The sequence below is a fragment of the Alligator mississippiensis genome, chromosome 8, assembly GCF_030867095.1.
Source record: "Alligator mississippiensis isolate rAllMis1 chromosome 8, rAllMis1, whole genome shotgun sequence".
In the NCBI taxonomy this organism is placed as follows: Eukaryota; Metazoa; Chordata; order Crocodylia; family Alligatoridae; genus Alligator; species Alligator mississippiensis.
In genome coordinates, this window is record NC_081831.1 from 54,965,434 (window position 1) to 54,987,899 (window position 22,466).

A 22,466-nucleotide genomic window follows, 5' to 3' on the forward strand; every position below is an offset into this window, starting at 1 on the left:
TGAAACATGATCTGTCAAATATGTTATTCCATGCAACAAAACACAGGTGTTCCAAACCTCACTGATTTCTCACACATTTCAGTTGCTTTTGTCACACCTTGGTGGGTTTGAAGGGTGGGAAATATATTGCCTGAAGCAATTGTTTTGGCGGTAAGATTAAAAAAAACATTCTAAATCTACATGTCCAGATAAGGATAATAATTTTGACTTGAGATTTACGTCCCATTTTGCCTCACAGTAAGATTTTTTAATAACAAAAATGACAAAATGTTTAAAGCTATTGAAGTTTTTTTTTAAAGCTGTTATGTTTGGATTGTATTCTCTTTCTATAGCCCATGTTTCCTGCTAGTTAAAGGCAAGACCTGATGACGTGATAAGCAAATATAGGTAGCCTTAAAGGAGAAAGGCTGTAATGTGCAGGGGTAAAGGTAATGATGTCCCTTTCACTTTTGACCTCTTTTAAAGATAAAGGTTTTGAAGGAAGCCCAGTAGCTGCTAGGCAGCTAAATGGAAGAATAGTGTGGAAATGGGTACATGCGTAGGAGTGCTTAAGAGTCTTGGTAGTCAGTGGCTTCTATGTCTGCATATGCCAAGAGTTTGAAGAAGGGAAAGATATAAATGCTGCAGGTGGCCAGCCGTGAGCAGCGCCTGCTTTTATGAGCTGATTCTTTCTCTTGGTTCTATCTCAGTGTTAGCTTTAATATGCTCCCCTCATTTACATCTCTCCTACTCTACACATGTGTTAGAATACTAATTTGAGAACTTCTCATTACTGAAGGCTGGTAAGATACTGTATTTTGACCTTAATACACAAGGGTAGTAAAATCTGCGGATTGACTTTTTTGTCAAAATCAATAGAACCAGGAATGATAACAGAACCAGGGCCATTGTTAAACTTTCCATCCACATCTTCCAAAAACTGAGTGGTTTTAAAGTGAATGATATAACTTGCTCATTTTGGTGTTGCTTATCTTGATTCTTTTCATTGTTCACATGAATCAACATTCACACGCCTTCCTTCAAGCATATGCTTATACCTGGCATCTTTCCTGAACCACACACCCAATTCTGGTTGAGAATGCTTCTACCACACCGAAGTGCATATCACACCACAGTTTCATTTAAATTACAGAAAAATCCAAGAGAGACAGTACATGAAATGAGAACAGTCCCTCAGGGTGAAAAGTTTTTCCTAACATGTACTGCTTTCTAGTGGTTTCTGATAAGCAAAAGTTTATCAACCATAATTTTATGAAAATGACAATTGAACAGGACATCTGGTGAGAATTCATTTATGCCTTTTTACATTTTAAACAACCTGGCTATTTTTACTCTCTTCACCGTCTCAAAGGGAGTACAGTGTAATGAAGCATAGAGCTGGAACTAGGCCACACCTCAGCTGGAAAATGTCAAATTGTATTATGCAGCCCTTAAAAGCATATATCATAACTTCACATTTTTAAAGATAGAAAAGACAGAAGAAAGGATTATAAGAACATAGTAACTCAGTGATATGCAACATGTTTACAATAAAGAAAAGGGATTGTTGTCCTTTCAATTAATGAGTGTCATAAAATATTCTCTTGGTTGAAGTCTATAGTATGTAGTGTTTTATCTTTGTTGAGAATGTTTTTAATCTGTTGGGTTTTCACATTTACTATATTGTCAATTATTAAATAGACCTGCATTAGGTCAAAAACTGCTGGTTAGTTCAGGTCTTTATATATAAAATATGTTTGATAATGTTAACTTTAAAAATAGTGATTTATTTATGAGCAATGTCCTGGATTTTAGATTTGAATTCTTCCTACTGAGTTTTGCATCTTGCCTATGTTGCACAACTCCCAGTATTTTATTTACTTTATTATTTATTAAAAGGAAGAAAAGGATTTCTTATCTCCTTGGCAGTAATAATGTTTACTTACAGAAGAACAGTATTTCAATAGAAGTTACTTGAGTTTCCTTAAAAAAGCATGATATTTTAATGGAGGGGAGGCAGGGAAACCCAGTAATAGTAAAGATGTAGGATAACATTTTTAAAAGGCCAAGTAATTCAACCACCTGAGGCCTTGCAATTAAAAGTACTCAGACCAAACCACCTGTTTCTTGATTGTTACAGACATCACAATTTAAAGGTAAATTAAAAAAATATATTTTGTGTGTGTTTTTAGTGTGCTGTGGCAAATGATCTCACACCACATTTATAAAACTGGTGAAACGCTACAAAGGTATGTATTTGGAAACCTACTGTATTTTCTCTGCTACAGCTGCATGTCGCTGCCCAAGTTTTAGAAATACCATAGAGATAGGTTTGTATGTATTTTTAGTAGACTCTGTTAATTGCTGTTTCTATATATGCATTATACATGGTTGTACATGGTAAATAGATGGTGTGTATTGTCCATGGTAAATAGATTATAAATTAACTATTGTATCATTATGAGGGCTGTCAAACAATTAAAAAAATGTATTGCAATTAGTTGCATGATTTAAAAAATTAGTCACAGTTAATCACGATGTTAATCACATGGCTAAAAACACAAAATAATGCACAGAAAAACACAAGATTATGCAGGTAATTTGTATGATGGGGGGTGTCGGGGGGGAAATTTGTGAGGGTGTGGGGGCTGTGGGTGTGTGTGTGGAGTTGGAGCTTGGGGAGGAGGGTCCCCACACACCTTGGCAGGATGAGGGGCACTGTGGGTCAGAACTGAGGGGCAACAGCAGGGCTGGGGGACTGTGGCTTGGGAGCAAAGGGAAGACACACACACAGACACATACAGTGCTGAGCAGGTAAGTTTGTGGAGGGAAAGAGCAGGAGGGCAGATTGAGGCCCCCATGGTGAGGGAGGGAGTGGTGCAGAGGGTGGGGTGAATGAGGTCCTGGGGCTGGGGCAAGTCATGTGACAGAGCTGTGGGTAGCTCATCCAGGAGCATGGGTCCATGGCTCACCATCACTGGATGCACCCCCAGGAGAGTCATAGAGAGGGATGTGCCCCCCAGATTTGTATGCGGGGCAGAGGCAAGCTGTCACTTCAGGCTGGGGCTCTGCACCCTGCTGCTTTTGCCCCAGGAGCTGCATCACCCCATGCTGTGCCTCCTGCTACTGGTCAGGGAGGGAACATGCAGCACAACCAGCTTGAAGCTCTCAGGGCAATGGCAGCAGGGCACAGAGCCCCAGCCTACAGCAGGCAGCCTGCTTCTGCCTTGTGCACAAATCCGGGAGGGACATATGTCCCCCATGCCTCTCTCGGGGGTGCATGTAGCAGTGGGGAACCAGCCCCGCCCCCATACCCCTGGACAAGCCACCTGAGGCTCTGTCACATGACCCACCCTGGCCTTGGGACCCCATTCACCCCAGGCCCTACACTATTCCCTCCCTCACCATGGGGGCTTCAATCTGCCCTCCCACCCCTTCCCTCTGCAGACTTACCTGCAAAGTGCTACTCTACATGCCACCAGACTGTGTTCCAGGTCACACGCAGGCTGCAGCTGCTCATCTGTGCCAGTGCCTGTGACTGTGTGCATGCCTCCCTTCTGCAGCCACTTGGAGCCTGTACCAGGCTGCTCTGTGGTCCTCTGCACTGTGACTGCTACCCCGCTGGAAGGCCTGTAGGCAGCAGTGGTGGTGGTGGAGCAGAGCCTGGGTGCAGACTCCAAAACCACGTGCATTATTAAAGTGTTAAAAAATTAACACAAGAACCAATTAACGTGTTAATTGCATATGTTAACTGTGATTAATTGACAGCCCTAATAATTATTAGATCGAATTCATCCTGGTGCAAGTGAGGCCACTAACACATTCATTTAAAGGCAATATAAGATCTGATCCCCAATCCCAACAATTGTACCTTCTGTCATGCCACGTGCATGGCAATACATGCAATTTTGGGATCAGAGATCAGATCCCAGTAATTCCCTACTTGCCAGTGCAGGGGGAGCCCAGAATCATAATCATGGGCTCCCCCTCTACCAGCAAGTTGAAAGCTGAGTGCCCAAGAACTAGATGATCATCAGTTGGTTCTGGGGATCTCACCAAGGCCAGTTCAAGCCCTGGTGTAGGCCTGATCGAGCCAGTGATCAATTGATGGTTATCCAACAAGGACTGTACTAAGGGGAGTTTGAGTCTTAGTGCAGTCCTGGGTCTGGCCAACAATCAGCTGATCATCAGGTGAAAAGTCCACTGGGGCTCTAAACCTGCCACATGTTTAGTCTAAGGCACAATGGACACCAGCCATGAAAATATTACATATTTTTATGTGTTTTCCTGGCTGGTTTCTTTTTGTGGCACCACAACTTGTCTGAATGTGTAGCTGGGTTATTATGTAAGACACAATTAACAGACGAATCATATCTTAAGCATTATCTCTGCTAAGGGCCTGAAAGAAAAGTGGAATTGAACCAAAAACAAATAGCTAAACTGTTACCTGACCAATCTCACTAGCTGCAGCCCAGTGGTAACAATTTTAATTTGAAATCCAAGTTGTATTACTTTCTATTACAGGTGCATGTCCAAGCTATCCACAGTCAATTTAAAACAGCTGGAAACAATTGTAAAACATTACCATCAGTAACAACTACAAACAGGGTGAAATGGTGAAATTCAACTCATCCTATGGAAACAACTTCAATATATTCTATTCAATATTGGTGCTTATATGATGCTCTTCCTAAGCAGACAGTTGTATAACGAAGTGTTCGCTTTGGGGAGAGTTTTCAAATGGGATTTTAAAAAAATAAATATTTTTTTATTTGAATCCTGTAGGTTGATGTTAGATAACACACTGTCAAAGACACATGCCTTTAACTTGGAGAAAAAAAGAGTGAGATTTTTGCTGAGATTAATTTATGAGGGAGTTGATTCCATATCCTTGAACTGCCCAATAAGGTTCTGTCGCCCCACAGAGAAACTTCACCCTTCTCATAGATAGTTCCAATATGCCAAAGGAACATGGTTGTCAACCATTGTCTTCAAACTTTAGAGATGGGAACACCATGAAGCCAAGAATCAAGCTCACAGCTCACAGAATCAAGATCCTGCTGATGCAGACTATATAAAGTAGGGCTGTGAGACGCTTCAGTCCCTGATTCAATTTGGCAGAGATTTGGCCCGATACAGTGGCTGAATCTCTGAATCAAATCAGAGGACCCTTTAATCTCTCTGAATCAAATCAGAACCCTCTGAATTGATTCAGAGAGATTCAGAAAAATTCTGCAATTCAGACATAGACATAGCTTTAAATGTTTTTTCTACGTACCTCTAGGTAGTAGGTGGCTGATGAATGCTGCAATGCTGGGGTACATAGAGCATCCCACAGGAGCATGGGGGGCTCCCCAGCATGCTTGGCAGCACACCCAGAAGTGGACCAGAAGCACTTCCAGGCCACTTCTGGGTCCACCAAGGTGGGCACCAGGGTCACCCCCCACACTCCCCTGGCTCAGCGACTGGTGTCTCCTGGGTTCATAGATTCATAGATGTAGGGTTGGAGGGGACCTGAGCAGATCATTAAATCCAACCCCCTGCCCTGGGCAGGATGAATACTGGGCTCATATGACCGCTACTAAATTAAGCTCATATGACCCCAGCTAGGTAGTTATCAAGCCTCCTTTTACAGAACCCTAAGGTAGGAGCTAGCATCACTTCCCTTGGAAGCTGGTTCCAGATCCTGGCCACCCTGACTGTGAAGTAGTGCCTCCTGATGTCTAGCCTGAACCAACTCTAAATCAACTTGTGGACATTATTCCTCATTACTTCAGAAGGTGCTTGGGGGAACAGAGTCTCTCCTATTCCCCTCTGGTCCCCCCTGAAAAGTTTATAGACAGCCACTAGATCCCCTCTCAGCCTTCTCTTGTGAAGGCTGAACAGGTCCAGGTCCCTTAGCCTCTCCTTGTAGGGTCTTCCCTGCTGCTCCCTGTTCATGCGAGTGGCCCTCCTCTGTACACTCTCGATGCTGGCCTCATCCCTCCAGTGTCACATAGAGGGGGAAGATCACCTCAGACCTGCTCATGATGCATCTGTGGATACATGACAAGGTGCGATTCACCTTACTGACCACGCCCTCACATTGGTGGCCCATGTTCATTTTAGAATCAATAATGATTCCAAGATCTCTTTCTGCCACTATGCTTTCAAGGGAGTTCTCCAGCCTATGGGTATGCTGCTGGTTCTTCCTGCCCAAGTGCAGCATCCTGCACTTGTCAGTATTGAATCCCATCCTATTCACATTCACCCACCCCTGTAACTTGTCCAGGTCCAGCTGTATCCTGTCCTTCCCTTCTAGCATGCCCACCTCACCCCAAATCTTGGCGTCATCAGTGAATTTGAACAGGGTGCTTTTCACCCCCTCATCCAAGTCACTGATAAAGAAATTGAACAGTACAGGCCCGAGGACTGAGCCCTGGAGGACTCCACTGCCTACCTCTTTCCAGCACTGACCCATCCACCACCACTCTCTGGGTGTGGCTCCCTAGTCAATTTGTGATCCATCTGACTGTGTAGGCATCAATGCCACAGTCACCTAGCTGTTTAATGAGAATGGGGTGGGAGACAGTGTCAAAGGCCTTCCTGAATTCCGGAAAGACTACATCCACCGTGACACCTGTGTCCAATGATTTTGTGACCTGATCATAGAAGGCTATCAGGTTGGTCTGACAGGACCTGCCCTTAATGAAACCATGCTGGTTGCCCTTGAGCATCCTCCCCCCTGCTGGTCCCTCCCATATATGCTCCTGGATAATTTTTTCAAAGAGCTTCCCCAGGACCAAAGTAAAACTAATGGGCCTATAGTTACCTGGGTCCTCCTTCCTCCCTTTTTTGAAAATGGGGACCACATAGGCCTTCTTCCAGTCTTCTGTCACCTGGCCAGAGCACCACAAGTGCTTGTAAAGCCATGCCAGGGGCCCCACAATGACTCCTGCCAATTCCCTCAGCACCCTAGGGTGAAGAGTATCTGGATCTGCTGATTTGAACACATCCAGCCCCTCCAAAAGTTCCCTAACTTGGTCCTTCCTTACCCTAGGCCTGGCAGAGTCACTCCTGAGTCCATCCTGAATCCAGGTGGGGGAGAAGTCCCAGTTCCTGCTCAGAAAAATGGAGGCAAAGAATTTGTTAAAAAGGTCTACTTTTTCATCTGGTGCAACCACTAGATTGCCAAGTGTATCCTGCAGGGGCCCCACATTGCCTGGTGCCTTCTTTTTACTCCCTATGTATTTAAAAAAGGACTTTTTGTTGTCCTTGATCTTTGTTGCTAGCCCTAGTTCCGTCTGCACCTTAGCCTTCCTAACAGCCTCCCTACAGACTTGGGCTCGGAGGATCGTCTCCTTAAGGAACAACCACTCATCTTGGACACCTAGTTCCCCTATTCTCAGGGACCACAATGCCTCTCCTACCAATCTCAACTCATTGAAGTTGGCCCTCCTGAAGTCAAGGGCTACTGCCTTGCTGCAGGCCCTTCATATCCTGCACTGGATGGTGAATTCCAGTAGGTGATGATCACTATTGCCCAGGTGGTCAAGGACCTGGAATGTCTTCACCAGGTCTTCGCCTGTGGCCAGGGCCAGGTCCAGCAGGGCATTCCCCCTGGTGGGACCGTGCACCTCCTGGGTTAGGTGGAGGTCTTGTATTCCAGCAAGGAACCTATTTGAGTTGTCAGACCTGGATGACTGCTCCTCTCAACAGATGTCTGGGTAGTTTAGATCACCCAGGATGACCACATCCCTTAATTTAATTGTCTCCATGAGCTGACCCGAGAATTCCCAGTCCAGCTCTTCCCCCTGGTTGAGTGGTCTGTAGTAGACACCCACCATTAAGTCCCTTTCCCCATGACCCCCTTGTATTCTGACGAAGAGCACTTCAGCCTGCCCCTTCTCTGTCCCCATCCTGTTAGTTAAGGATGTGTATTGTTCATACTGGGTCTGGGGGGACACCCAGGGTCCCCCACAGACAATTACCAAGCCAAGTCTCCTGTGCACTCCAAAGCAGACACAGAAGTGGACCTGAAGTACACAGAAGTGGTCCATTTCAGGGTTCTCTGCTGAGCACGTGGAGGGCCCCCCCCCCACACACACTCCTGTGGGACGCTCCATCTCCCCCAGAATCACAGCGTTCCTGAGCCATGCCAGTACCTCCAGGTATGCAGAAAAAACATTTAAAGCTGTGTCTGTGTCTGAATCAGCATTGAAACTCCAGATTCAGATTCAACTGAATTGAATCAAGGACAGGGATCTGAATCAATTAATCAAATCACTGTCCCCAATTTGGGTCGAATCTGAATCGAATAGGGCCTGCTTCATACACCTCTAATATAAAGTACTTAATCACTCACTCATCTTCTCATGTCTCTACATCACATTTGACCATTTTGTTACACATGCTTGTGCTTGTTTCTTGTACTTTGCAATATCTTTCATTGTACATGTGTCTTCAAGCAGCAGGCATTGCAGCAGGTGTTGTATAGTTTGAGGCTCTGTGATGTAGTCACCGGTGGTTGAACTGATGATATAGCCCCACTTCTTCCTTAATTCCTTAATCACTGAATAGTTACATATTGCTTAAATGAGTGAATTTAAGTTGGCAAAGCCCTATGAAATTCATCTTATGGTGCAGAAGGAACTAACTGAAAAAATTGCAGAGCCACTGGCAATAGTATTGGTAAAATCATAGGAATCTGGACTCTTGGTAGAGGTGATACCTTGTATTAATTTTTTTTTTTTTTTTTTTTTTGCAAAAATGTAGTTGGTCTAATACAAGATATCACCTCTACCAAGAGGCCAGATTCTTTTTGCCTCTAGACCAATATGGCTACTACCTGGATACCTGACACATGGTAAAATTATAGGGCACTTTTAAAACATGTTCCAGGAGGCACTTTAATTAGATAGACTCTGAGAGCAGCTTTAATTAGCTGCTCTAATTAAAGCGCACAGCATATTGTGTATCAGTGTTCCCATGTTTCAAAATGGTTGTGGGGGTGCTTTAACTAAAGCTCATTAATTGTGTCTGCCCAATTAATTGAGTCTGCTCTGGTGCGCTGCCTCAGAGCATGTCTATAGCACATCCATAGATCCTAATCAAAGTCCCAAAGGACTGGAGAAGGACTAACATCATTTCCATCTTTGAAAAAAGGAAAATGGGGGACTCCCAGGGATTTGTAAACTGGACAGGCTGATTTCAATAATTGGGAAGTTACAACAGCAAATTATGAAACAGTCAAATTATAAAAACACAAGAGAAGGAAGAGGTGATCACCAGCAGCCAACGTAGATTTGTTAAGAACAAATCATGTCAACCCAATTTGATTTTCTTTCTTTGACACAGTAACTAGTTTGGTGGTTGAGGGGTAAATGGGGGACAAAATATACATGGAACTTACTAAGGATTTTTAAACAGCTCTCACAAGGCAGTCTCATAAGCAATTGGAGAACTGGGCAACAACAAACAATATTCAACAAAAACAAAATGTAATCTGATATTAGGGCTGTGTGGAGCTTCAGTCACCAATTCAATTTGGAGGAGATTCAGCCCAATTTGGCATTTGAATCTCCAGATCCAAATCGAATCAGGACACCTATTATAATGTCTGAATCAAATCTGAAGCCTGTGAATCAATTTGGAAAAGGTTCAGAGAGATTCAGAGATTCAGATCAGCCAGGGAGAGGCAGGCATAGGTGGGTGGCTGCAGGTTCTTCAGTGACTCCTCTGGCTGTGTCTGCCTCTCCCTAAGTTGGGGGAGCCAACCGTGGCTGAGTGGGAGAAGCCCCCATGGCTGCCCTTCTCAGCCCATCCTCCACCTGGCCCCAGCCTCCCAGAACTTAAAAAAAAAGCCTCCCACTCACCAGCTGCAGCAGTAGTGATCAGGGCTTTGGGGGCTTATGGCACAGACCACCCATGAAGTGCAGGGCAACAGGGATCATCCCCACCCAAACCCACCTGGTACCCATGCAGCAGCTGTCACACTGTGTGGGTGTAGCATGGCTCAGCAGGGTGGTGCATGCTGTCTAGGAGCTAGGGTGGCTCCAGCAGTCAGCCAGAGCCCAGCACTGTTCAGCCCCAGTGACCCCAACTCCCAGATAGCACTCAGCACCCTGCCAAGCCGCACTGCATGGGACAGCTGCCACATGGGTACCAGGCATGGGAGCGATCCCCGCTGCCCCCTACTGCCCCGCCCTGTGTGGGGGGTGCTCTTCCACAAGCTCTCAGAGGCCCTGATCCCTGCTGCTACAGCTGGTGAATGCAGCTTCTTTTTTTTTTTAATTACTGGGAAGCTGGGGCCAGGAGGGGGATGAGCTGGGCAGGGCACCCATGGGGGCTTCTCCCATGGCTCCCTCCACCCCAGGAGAGGCAGGCACAGCTGGAGGAACTGTGGGAGAACCTGAAGTCACCTGGCTTTGCCTGCCTTTCCCCGGCTGATCCACATCTCCAAATCAGCATCAAATCTCCGCTTCTGATTTGGCCGAATCAAATGGGGACAGTGATTCAAATAACTGAATCGAATCACTGTCCTCCAAATCAGACACATCCGAATCCAAATTGAATACTTCCCTATTCACACAGGCCTATTTGATATAACTAAGGAAGAAAAAATGTACTAGCACAGAATGAAGAAATAACTGGCTAGGCAGGTGGACTGACAAAAAGGATCTGGCAAGATCACAAACCTAGCATGTCAGCAATTTGAAGCTGTTATAAAAAACAATTGGAATTTTGAGCTGCATTAACAGACATGTTATATGCAAGACACAGGAGGTGATGGTACCATTCTGCTCTGAAGATGTTAGACCTCTGCTTAATTATTGTGTTCAGTTTGGAGCACTGAATTTTAGGAAGGAGTAGAGAAACTGGTGAGGATGTGGGGGATCCTGGGATAAGAGTTTAAAAATTCAAGGTAGATGAAGAAAGCATGAAAAAACTAAATAGTTTAGTCAGGAAGAAAGGAGTTTATATGGGGACATGATAGTCATTTTCAAATACGTGAAAGGATGCCATAAAGCAGAGGGGAAATACTTGTTCTTCACCAAGCAATGATAATCAGGCAATGGCTTTGAAATGCAGAATAGCAGAGTTAGACAAATCTCATGACAAAAAAATCTATATGAAAGAATCTTAGGATAATGGAACAAAAAGCCTAGGAAAGTTTTAGGATCTTTGTTGAAGGTTTAAAGAAAAGATGACATAGATATCTCTCTGGGTTGCTTCGGGAATAGCACAGACTGCTTCTGTGCTGTAGATTGGCCCAGATGACCCTTGGACTCACTTCTAACCTTATGGCTATGTTTCTGTGGCTGTTTATTGGTGGAAGATCTTGCATTGATTAGTATTAATTGTAGTTTGTGTCACTTTGTACTGTTGGCTTTCAGCCCAATCCTTAAGTAGTTGTTTTGCACAGTAAATAAGCTAATGTCTGAAGTCTGGTTTCTTGTGTCTGCTATTCCATTTCCTTGGAGAGTTCCTCCAATTTGAACTGTCTTAGGTGATAAAGTAGATTGGGATGAAATTAATGAAAGAATGATTGTCTGCTTCCTTTGCATTGGAACTATTTCAGAACCACACCCTGGGTAAATGCTAGGAATGAGATGAAATGAAGCAGTGTATTTATGAAACAGAGGTGAGTTCATTGGAAGCATGGTGGTATAACAGCAATGGAAATAACAATACTGACAATAATAAATGGTTATGGTAAGTCCAAAAGAAAAAAAGAGATGTCAATGATATGACTCATGCATTTCCTTGAACCAGATTGCCTGTGATGCTATGACACTCCTGTTGCTCATTCCTGCTTTAAGAATGAGGCCATGAGAAGGAGTGAGCCATGAAGTAGCTTCCTGATCCACAGGTGAAGGTAAGTCTAGGGCAAGCATGGAGTGAAGAAGAGGAGGCGAGGAGTCCTATACTGCTAGGCTGAGAAGAGGAGGCGAGGAGTCCAATACGGCTAGGCTGAGAGGCTACATCAGGGAGTGAAACTCCCCTCCCTCCTGCAACTGGAAGACGGGATCGCAGCGCCTGGGAAGCTGACACTCACCTGAGAAATAGGCTCCAGGGGTAAGTCATGGGCATGGAGCAGGGAAGCAGAGACAAGCCGCGGCTCCGAGGCGGTGGGGACTTACACAGAGAGAGAAAGGGAGGGAGAGAGAGAGAGAGAAGAGGAGCGAGCAAGGAGTCCCAGAGAGAGCTACGTTCTGTTCACGGACTCAAGCCACGGCCAGGGGGAATCCCCCGTTCCAGCGTTAATTAACCGCTAAGTGGGTGATTAGTGGCTGAGATTAGAATAATGTTTAGTGTTCTGACTGTGATCGTTTCCCAGGAAGTTCCTCGGCATATCCCCATGATTTCTTTTTTTCTGGAGTTCTCAATGAGAGTAAGACCAGGCTGTAGATAATAAAGCACACTTAATCAGAGATCCGGCCAGTGTGTTACTTACCACAGGTACCGGCGCGTAACAACTCTTCCTCCCCAGAATTTTGTATTAAGATCAAGACGTGGCAGGTGATAAGTATGGGACTTACGGGAAAAGCAGGTCCCCAGGATGGACATGCTGACAAAGTGGTGCATTGGCCAGGAACATGGAGGACTGAACAAATGCCATGGACACTCAAGAGCCTACAAATTGGCAGCAGGCCCATAGCCTCACCTAGCGCCTGCTCCAGGGCCAGCAGGCTCAGCTAGAGGAAATGATGAGGATCAGGACCCAAGAGGCAGAAGCCCGGATACAACTGTGGGTGAGGCAGCAATACCTCTGTGAGAAGCTTGCGGTGCAACAAACCCCTGGGGTGAGAGAAGGAGGCGGGACAGGCCTTCCCCTGATGACAGGGGAAGATGATGTGGAAGCCTACCTCGAGGCATTCAAACAGGCAGCGATGGCTTTGAAGTGGGATCCAGGGAGCTGGGCTACTAAGGTGGGACCACTCCTTATCGGCCCCGAGCAGGCTGCATACCAAGCTCTTAATTGAACAGAGGCCCATGACTATTCCAAGGTAAAAGCAGCCATCCTATGTCGATTAGAAATTTTGCCGGAAACATACTGGCACAAATTCAGAGCCAAGAAAGGACCCGAATACAGCCGGCCCTGACTCTTAGTGCAGACTCTCAGGGATCTCGTGGAGTGGTGGTTACAGCCAGAGGAACATACTGTGAAGGAGGTGGTAGACAAGATAGTCCTGGAACAATTTCTTACAGACCTTACGGGCAGTACGCAATGATGGGTCCGACGCCACCAACCAAAAATGGTGGAAGAGGCACTCCATCTGGCAGAAGATTATACCATAGCTGAAGGGGAAGGAGAGAACCCTGAGAGAGAGAGGTGGTGGACCATCTTCCACACACAGAACAAGCAACCCGGGGGCACCCCTTAGAAGGGTGGAGACGGCCCGCAAGGAGGGTCGCCCGGGAAGCTACCAGGAGGTGGTCTGCTATCGATGCGGAGAAAGGGGCCATATATCCCAGTTTTGCCCCAGAGCTACCCGGGATTTGTCTCCCATGGTCAAGGGACACAACAAAAAAATGGACTGCAGCTTCAGGCGATACCAAGGACCAGGCCAGAAGAACAAACCTGTAGTGGAGGTCCGCATAGGCAATACCATCATTCCAGCTATAATAGACACGGGATGCTCCCAGCCCATGGTACATAGCGATTTGGTGCCCTCGCACTTAGGGATCCCGAGTACCCCAGTCTCAATGGTCTGTATGCATGGGACCATATACACTTACCCGAGAAGGAAACTGGAGCTGTCCATATTGGGGAGAACAGAAGAGATTTTGGTAGGGTAACTAAGACTCTCCCCTGCCCGATGCTGCTAGGGTTGGATTGGCCACACCTGGAAGAGGTGGTCCGCCAGCAGATGATAGACAGCCCCGGGACCAAGGCAAGGAAACCCTGGATGCTTTGCTTTGGGGATGAGGAGGAAGAGCTGGATATTAACCAGATGATAGAAGGTGGGAATTTCCCTCAGGAACAACAACAGGAGCCCTTGTTACAGAACCTATGGAAAACCCAGTTGGAAGAATCAGAGAGAGCGATGGGACCAACGCCAAAACCACCTCAGAACCCACAATACGAGGTAAGGAGGGGTCTACTCTACAGAATAGAAGACCTAGAGGAGGGAGGTGAGAAAGCACAGGTCCTGGTACCCCAAAGATACTGGGAGGGCTTACTACGGGTTGCCCACAACTTACCCATGGGGGGGGCGGGGCATCTGGGATGCAATAAGACAGAGGCCTGTCTCAAACATCAGGTCTTCTGGCCCTGCATTTATAAAATGACGGAAAAATTTTGCACGGAGTGTCCAGAATGTCAGAAGATTGGGGGGGGGGGGGGGAGGGAGGGGTAAAACCAGCCAGAGTGCCTTTGGTCCCTATGCCCTTGATTGTCCAGCCATTTGATCGCATAGCCTTGGATATCACTGGGCCTTTCCCACATAGTAAGAAATCAGTTTATGAAGTATCAGTTTATATTAGTAATCATCGATTATGCCACAAGGTTCCCGGAGGCGGTCCCACTAAGATCCATGACCACTCCAGCCATAGTAACAGCCCTACTCCAATGGATAGCCAGGGTGGAAATACCCCGTGAGATACTAACCAATCAAGGAAAAAACTTTATGTCTAAAATCTTGAAAGGGGTGTTCAAGGTCCTAAAAATAGAACAGCTACGCACCTCTGTATACCACCCACAAATGGATGGGTTAGTGGAGCAGTTTAATCGTACACTCAAGGGAATGCTTAGGGCATGTATTCAGGGTGATCCACGAGAGTGAGAGGCACTGTTACCCCCATTGCTATTTGCCATAAGGGAGGCTCCACAAGCCTCAACAGGGTTTGCCCTGTTTGAACTAGTTTACAGACATAGCCCCCGGGGCCTACTCAACTTAATATGCGAAGAATGGACACAAACCCAGAGGGATTACTCTCAAGCCTGGGTGATAGGAGAGTTCAGAGAGAGATTACAGAAAGCACTAGAAATCACACAGAGACACCTCAGCCAGAGTCAAGAGAGACAACGGCAACAGTATGATGCTCGGGCCATTGAAAGAGAATTACAGGTAGGGGATTGGGTGGTGGTATTACTTCCAGATAGTACCCACAAGCTGACAGCTTGATGGCAAGGACCCTTTCAAGTAACCAAATGAATGGGACCTGTGAACTATGGGGTATTGCATACAACCCCTACGCGGCGTAAGCTAGTACACCACATTAACCTCCTGAGGAAATGGTGACAAGGGGAAGGATGGTTGGTGAAACTGGAGGAAAAGGGGGAAGAGGAAAAGGTTACTACAGTACGAAGCCTGATGGAGGCCCCGGAGGTACCCCGAGTGGACAACCAATTAGATCTAAGACGACCGGCAGAAGTGAAAGCCCTAATCACTGAGTTTCAAGATGTGTTTAAGGAAATGCCAGGGAAAGCAAAAGGAGTCTGTCACCATATTGTCACCCCTCCCCGCCCCCTGGAAGAATAATTAGAGATCATTGGCGGAGGTTACCACTACACTTATGGCCGGTGGTCCGGCAGGAGATTGACCAAATGAAGGAACGAGGAATAATTGAAGAGTCCCAGAGTCCCTGGAGAAGCCCGATAGTAGTAGTACCTAAACCAGACGGCTCTATCAGGTTGTACGTGGATTACCGACAGCTAAATGAGATAGCTAGATCTGATGCTTTCCCGATGCCTCAGATAGATGACAAGCTTGAGAAAATTGGCCAAGCCTGGTTTATATCCACTTTGGACCTCACGAAGGGTTACTGGCAGATCCCAATGGCTGAAGAAGACAAAGAGAAAATGGCATTTGGGACCCTATGGGGGCTCTTCCAATTTAGGAGAATGCTGTTTGGATTACATGGAGCAGCCGCATCCTTCCAATGACTAATGGAACACCTACTGGCCCCAAACCAAGGATATGCCGTGGCCTATATTGAGGATATTATTATCTTCTCCCCCAGTTGGGAGACACACTGCAAACACCTAAGACAAGTACTGGGCAGCCTCTGACAGGCAGGTCTGATGGCAAACCCACAAAAGTGTGCGTTGGAGAAGAGGGAAACGCAGTACCTGGGGTTCATAGTTGGCCAAGGAACCACAGAAAAAGTGGTGGCCATAAAACGACAACCCCACCCTAAAACGTTAAAGCAACTCAGATCATTTCTGGGATTCGCCAACTATTATCAGCGGTTCATCCCTGACTTTTTGGAGAAGGCAGCACCTCTAACTGAATTGACGAAGGGACGACAAAACCCGATAGCCTGGAACCCAGGGGCCATAAAAGCCTTCGACCAATTAAACGAAGCATTAGGCCAACATCCCATCCTGTACACCCTGGATTTTTGGAAAAACTTCTTTCTCCAGACCAATGCATCAGCAGTAGCACTGGGAGTGATATTATTCCAGAAAGACCAAGGAATAGAGAGTCCAGTAGCTTTTGCTAGCCGGAAACTAAAACTGGCAGAGACCCATTACTCTACTATAGAAAGGGAATGCCTAGCAGTCTGCTGGGATATAGAATTATTCTAATATTATCTATTAGGCAGGAGGTTCATGCTTATTACAGATCACGCAGCCCTGTGGTGGTTAAGAACAGCTAAATTAAATAATACAAGACTTATGAGGTGGTCTCTGGCCTTACAACCTTTTTTCTTTTCAGTGGAACATGAGCAGGGAGAAGAAGTGGAAATGTAGATCTCCTATCACGTCCAGGTGACGGTCCAGGTAAAGATGCACCAACGACCAAGCAGGACACCGGAAAGTCATGCTCCAAGTTTGGATCTCCAAACGGGAGCAAGACTCATTGAAGAAAAGATGAGATGGGATAACAGAGAGGTAGAAAGGGTTTTTTTCATCATTGTTATTGTGATATCCTTTGCAGAAAGAATTGGGGGGAAGGGATGACCCACCTTGGTTGAGACAAACAATTTCGGAGAGACTTGGAAAAAAGAAAGGAAAAAAAAGGGGGAGGGGGAAGAAGGGAGTTACAACACTGGCAAAACCATGGAGTGGGTGGACTACGTAAGTCGAGGGGGAGGTGTGTAACAGAGTCGTAGCTGCAACCCTGTTACTAACAAGGGGTAACAGCTGCCGAAGATTAAAACATCCGGGAAATGGGAAACACAATGCCGCGGGAAGCCAATGAGAAGCCAGAAGGAGAAATAAGAGATGGAGGAAATTTCCCAAGGGTGCCTTCGGGCACACACGGAGTGAAGAAGCAGAGGCAAGGAGTCCCATACGGCTAGGCTGAGAGGCTACATCAGGGAGTGAAACTCCCCTCCCCTCCTGCGACTGGAAGACGGGATCGCAGCGCCTGGGAAGCTGACACTCACCTGAGAAACAGGCTCCAGGGGTGAGTCACAGGTACGGAGCAGGGAAGTGGCAACAAGCCACGGCTCTGAGCTGGTGGGGACTTACAGAGAGAGAGAAAGAGAGAGAGAGAGAGAGAGAGAGAGAGAAGAGGAGCGAGCAAGGAGTCCTGGAGAGAGCTACGTTCTGTTCATGGACTCAAGCCATGGCCAGAGGGAATCCCCCGTTCCGGCATTAATTAACCGCTAAGTGGGTGATTAGCGGCTGAGATTAGGATAGTGTTTAGTGTTCTGACTGTGATTGTTTCCCAGGGAGTTCCTCGGCATATCCCCACGATTTCTCTTTTTCTGGTGTTCTCAACGAGAGTAAGACCAGGCTGTAGATAATAAAGCACACTTAATCAGAGATCCGGCCAGCGTGTTCCTTACTGCAGGTACCGGCACGTAACAACTCTTCCTCCCCAGAATTTTGTATTAAGATCAAGACGTGGCAGGTGAGAATTGCCGGAATTATGGGAAAAGCAGGTCCCTAGGACGGACACGCTGACAATACCAATGAGTATATGAGACTACTTCTATGAGGCTAGGGACAGAAGTTCCATATAAACTGGTTTAAGTGATCAGAAACTGGTTTAAACCTATAACAGAACAGAAGTTCAGTGCACATAAACCAGTTTCAAAATGGCTGAAACTGATTGACTGTAGTATCAGACTTAATTGATTTAGGTCAACCCGGTTTATGAAACTTCTGTCCCAGAACTCTTCCTGGTTCAAGTTAAATCAGAGTCCCCCAGCATCCCAGAAAGCTCTGCAGTCCTGGGCTGGGCTGGGCTGGGCTGTGCTGTGCTATGCTGTCTGTTCCACAGTGTAGGCCTGACCCTGCACCTCTGCTCCCTGGCTGAATCAATGAGGGCTGGCCTGACCGTGCACCTCTGCTCCCTGGCTGAAGCAGTGAGGGCTGGCTAACTGACCTCACTGCCCAGCTCACTGGCTCCCCCAGGCAAACCCTAGTTGGAGTCTGGAGCCAGGAAGGATAGATTAAACTCTCCTTCCCCTGAGTACAGAGCTGCCCTGCCCTGCTAAACTTACTAGTGGCTGAAACTGTGGACTACAAATCCCAAAGGCACTGGGAAGCAGGAAGAGAAAGTGATGAGTAACCCTGCAGAGTCCTGCTGCTGTGATTGTGGACTGCAAATCCCAGAGACCTCAGGGGCAGCAGGAAAAGGAAGCAAACACACAGCCAATCTGTGTTCACTTCAGAGAAAGAACTATTCTTGTTCAAGCTTTTATGAATTCAATGCCACTACCTTTTTCCCTACCTGCCCCCTCCTCAGTCTGGCAGGTGCCCACCTATCCCCTGCCCAGTCAGACCCTCCAGCTAGCTCTGGGCTAAAGCCTGGCCATGCCCCCTCCACTCCAGCAGGAAAGGGAATGGAAACCCTTGGAAGGATTCTCTCTTCCCTTCCCTTTGTCAGTGGCTGTCAGGCATGCTTTAGCAACCCCTGGCTTGTCGCTTGAGCCACTGCAGTCATGTTGCTGCATTTCCTAAATCAAAAATGAATGTCTGTTCATTTGCTTATCAGTTCAATATCTGTAGTTTAGACTGACATGCAAAGACTGAATCAATTCAACCTCAGGTATTTCGACTGTCTGTACTTAGCTCATGTGTCCTTAGAGTTTTTCCAATTGCCTAGCCAGCTGTCCTATGCCTTATGGCAAGGTCCTGCAACCAGCAGTCCTCTTTGTCAAAACAATCAAAAAACATAAGTACACTCCATTCTTGCTAGGATGCCTTTTCCCCAGACCCTACTCAGCAGCACGCACAGGGTTCTCTCACTCAGTTGATTCAAGGTCTCTCTCAGTCTCATTCAGGCTGCTAGGCCTCTCTTCATGGGCTTCCTGCCTGCTCAGCTAAATAATCTATGTTCCTGACTTTCTACCCACTGGGGTACACAGTCAGCACTCTGGGTGTTCTAGATATTCACCATGCCACAGGGCTCCTGTGCATTTCACCAAGTAGTCTATTGTCTGGCTGCCCTGCCCACCACACCAAGCAGCCCATGTATAGGACCCCTTGATCTTACTAGGTCCCTGCTGCAGCAACAGTCCATTCACAGGACCCCTCCCATAGGATCCTCTCTGCAGCTTCCCTGTGCCCCTCACAGCTGCCTCATACCTAGCATCCTTTTACTGACTATCCAATCTGGACTTTGTTCTGACCCACAGGACTGCTTCTTCCTGGGAGCCTCCTCCCTTTAGCCATCCCCTGGTTTTCCTCAACTTGACCAGGCTTTAACCAACACCATCCCTCTCAGGGGGTCTAACTCCCATTCTGCTGCCCACAGATCCTTGCAGTTCAAAGGTTTCCTTTCAGCTGCTCTTTCCAGGGGGTTCCTCTTCTGGGAACCACTGGGGCCTGTCTCATGGTTCATAGGTCACCAAATCAACTTCCTTGGTTCAATCAGTGGGGAGCTTGGCAGTCTAGGTTACCCTTCAGAAGTTCTCTATAGCCAGGAAGCTTCTCTCCTCAGCAATGCAAAGGCTTGACTGCAAAGGTCCCTCCTGGAGCAGTGCTTATATTTCCCCAAGGACAGCTTCTTTAGGCTGAAGCTGCATGGCCTTAAAGGGTCAGCTCATCTTCTACCCCTGCAGTAATGGGACTACTGGGCCCATATAACAGTTCCAGGCAGCTCTGATGAGCTTAGATGCAGCTCATTAAGAATGTTTCCATCTGGGTTACAGCTGGTCTACACATCTTAAAAGTAAGACAAAAAAAGAAATACATATGAGATTGTTTGTCCATAAAAAGAGACCTTGTGTAGTTTCAGAATTTTCAACTAACTTTATTTTTAGAGAATCTTTCACTTTCAGGTTATTCCAGCACTGTGTGTAGAAGTGCAGGGATATCTCTGGAAATCTGTTTTGACAGGTTTTTGTAGATACTTCAGACTGAAATCATTCATGTGAGCTTTGAATAAAGAGCCTAACGAAGCCCAACATTTTGCTATTTTGACATGTACCCAGCACTTAAATACTATATAATAGTTTCATGATTTCATAGTTGGTAGGGTCGGAAGAGACTTGAGCAGATCATCATGTCTGACCTGTCATGTCAGGAAAGAGTACTGGGGTCAAACGACCCTGGCAAGGTGTTCATCCAGCCTCCCTTTAATGACCCCCAGGGTAGGAGCCAGCACCACTTCTCTTGGAAGTTGGTTCCAGATCCTAGCCATCCTGACAGTGAAGTAGCGCCTCCTGATATCTATCCTGAATCTACCTTCTGCCAGCTTGTGACCATTATTTCTTTTCACTCCTGGTAGTGCTCGGGAGAACAGGGACTCCCCCAATGCCTGCTGATCCCCCTTGACTAGTTTGTAAATAGATACTAGATTCCCGCCCCCCCCCCCCACCCAGCCTTCTCTTGTGGAGGCTGAACAGGTTCAGGCCCCATAGCCTCTCCTTGTAGGGCCTGCCCTTCTGACCCCTGATCATGCAGGTGGCCCTCCTCTGGACCCTCTCCATGTTGTTCACATCCCTCCTGAAGTGCAGCGCCCAGAACTGGATACAGTACTCCAACTGTGGCTTGACCAGTGTCACATAAAGGGGGATCACCTCCTTGGGCCTGCTTGAGATGCATCTGTGGATGCATGACAAGGTACAGGTGGCCTTCCTCACCGTATCCCCATACTGCCAGCCCATGTTCATTTTGGCATCAATAATGACTCCAAGATCCTTTTCTGCCTCTGTGCTCATGAGAAGGGAGTTCCCCAGCCTGCAGGTATGCTGCTGGTTCTTCCTCCCCAGGTGCAGTACCTTGCACTTATCAGTGTTGAACCCCATCCAGTTCTCATCCGCCCATCCCTTGTAACTTGTCCAGGTCCGATTGCAGCCTATTCCTCCCTTCTAGGATGCTCACTTCTCCCCACATCTTAACGTCATGTGTGAATTTGAACAGGGTGCTTTTTACCTCCTCATCCAAGTCACTGATGAAGATGCTGAACAGTGCAGGCCCAAGGACCGAGCCCTGCGGAACCCCACTGTCCACATCCCTCCAGGTTGAATAAGACCTGTCCACCACCACTCTCTGGGTGCAGCCCTCCAGCCACCTAATGACCCATCTGACTGTGTAGGTATTGACACCACAGTCTCCTAGTTTTCTAATGAGACTGGGATGAGAGTCAGTGTTGAAGGCCTTCCTCAAGTCCAGAAAGACTATGTCCACTGCTACACCTGCATCTAAGGATTTTATGACCTGGTCATAGAAGGCCACCAGGATGGTCTGACAGGACCTGGCTCTAACGAACTCATGTTGGTTGCCCCTTAGCATAATCTCCCCTGCTGGCCCCTCATGGACATGCGCCAGAATAATTCTCTCTAAAAGCATATCCAGGACCGAGATATGACTAACTGGCCTATACTTTTCTGGGTCCTTCTTCCTCCCTTTTTTTGAAAATGGGAACCACATTGGCCCTTTTCCAGTCTTCTGGCACAATGCCAGAGCACCATGAGTGCTCATAAAGCCATGCCAGGGGTCCCACAATGACCTCTGCTAATTCCCTCAGCACTCTGGGGTGGAGATCATCAGGACCTGCTGATTTAAATATGTCCAGTCCCACCAGAAGTTCCCTAACTAGGTCCTCATTGACCCTAGGCCTGGGTGCACCTCCCCTGGGGCCTACGGGGGTCCCGGTGCGGGGGGGGACCCAGTCCCTGCTCAGAAAAATGGAGGCAAAGAAATTGTTAAATAGGTTAGCTTTGCTGTCTGGTGTGATGACCAGATTTCCTAGCATGTCCTGCAGAGGCCCCACAATACTTGGTACCTTCTTTTTACCCCCTATGTATTTAAAAAAGGACTTCTTGTTGTCCTTGATCTGGGTAGCTAGTCCCAGTTCCATCTCCGTCATGGCCTTCCTGACCATCCCCCTACAGCCCTGAGCCACAGAAGTATAGTCATCCCTGGTGATGGCCCCTCCGTTCCATTGGGTGTACACCTCCTTTTTAGCTAGGAGACATTCCTGGATGCTTTTGGTGAACCATGGGAGCTTTTGTGCCCTCTTGGCCCCTTTGATCCGTGTTGGGATTACCTCCCTTTGGGCATGGAGGGTCATCTCTTTAAGGAACGACCACTCTTCTTGGACACCTGACTCCCCTCCCCTCCGGGACCTCAGTGTCTCCCCAACTATTCTCCTTAC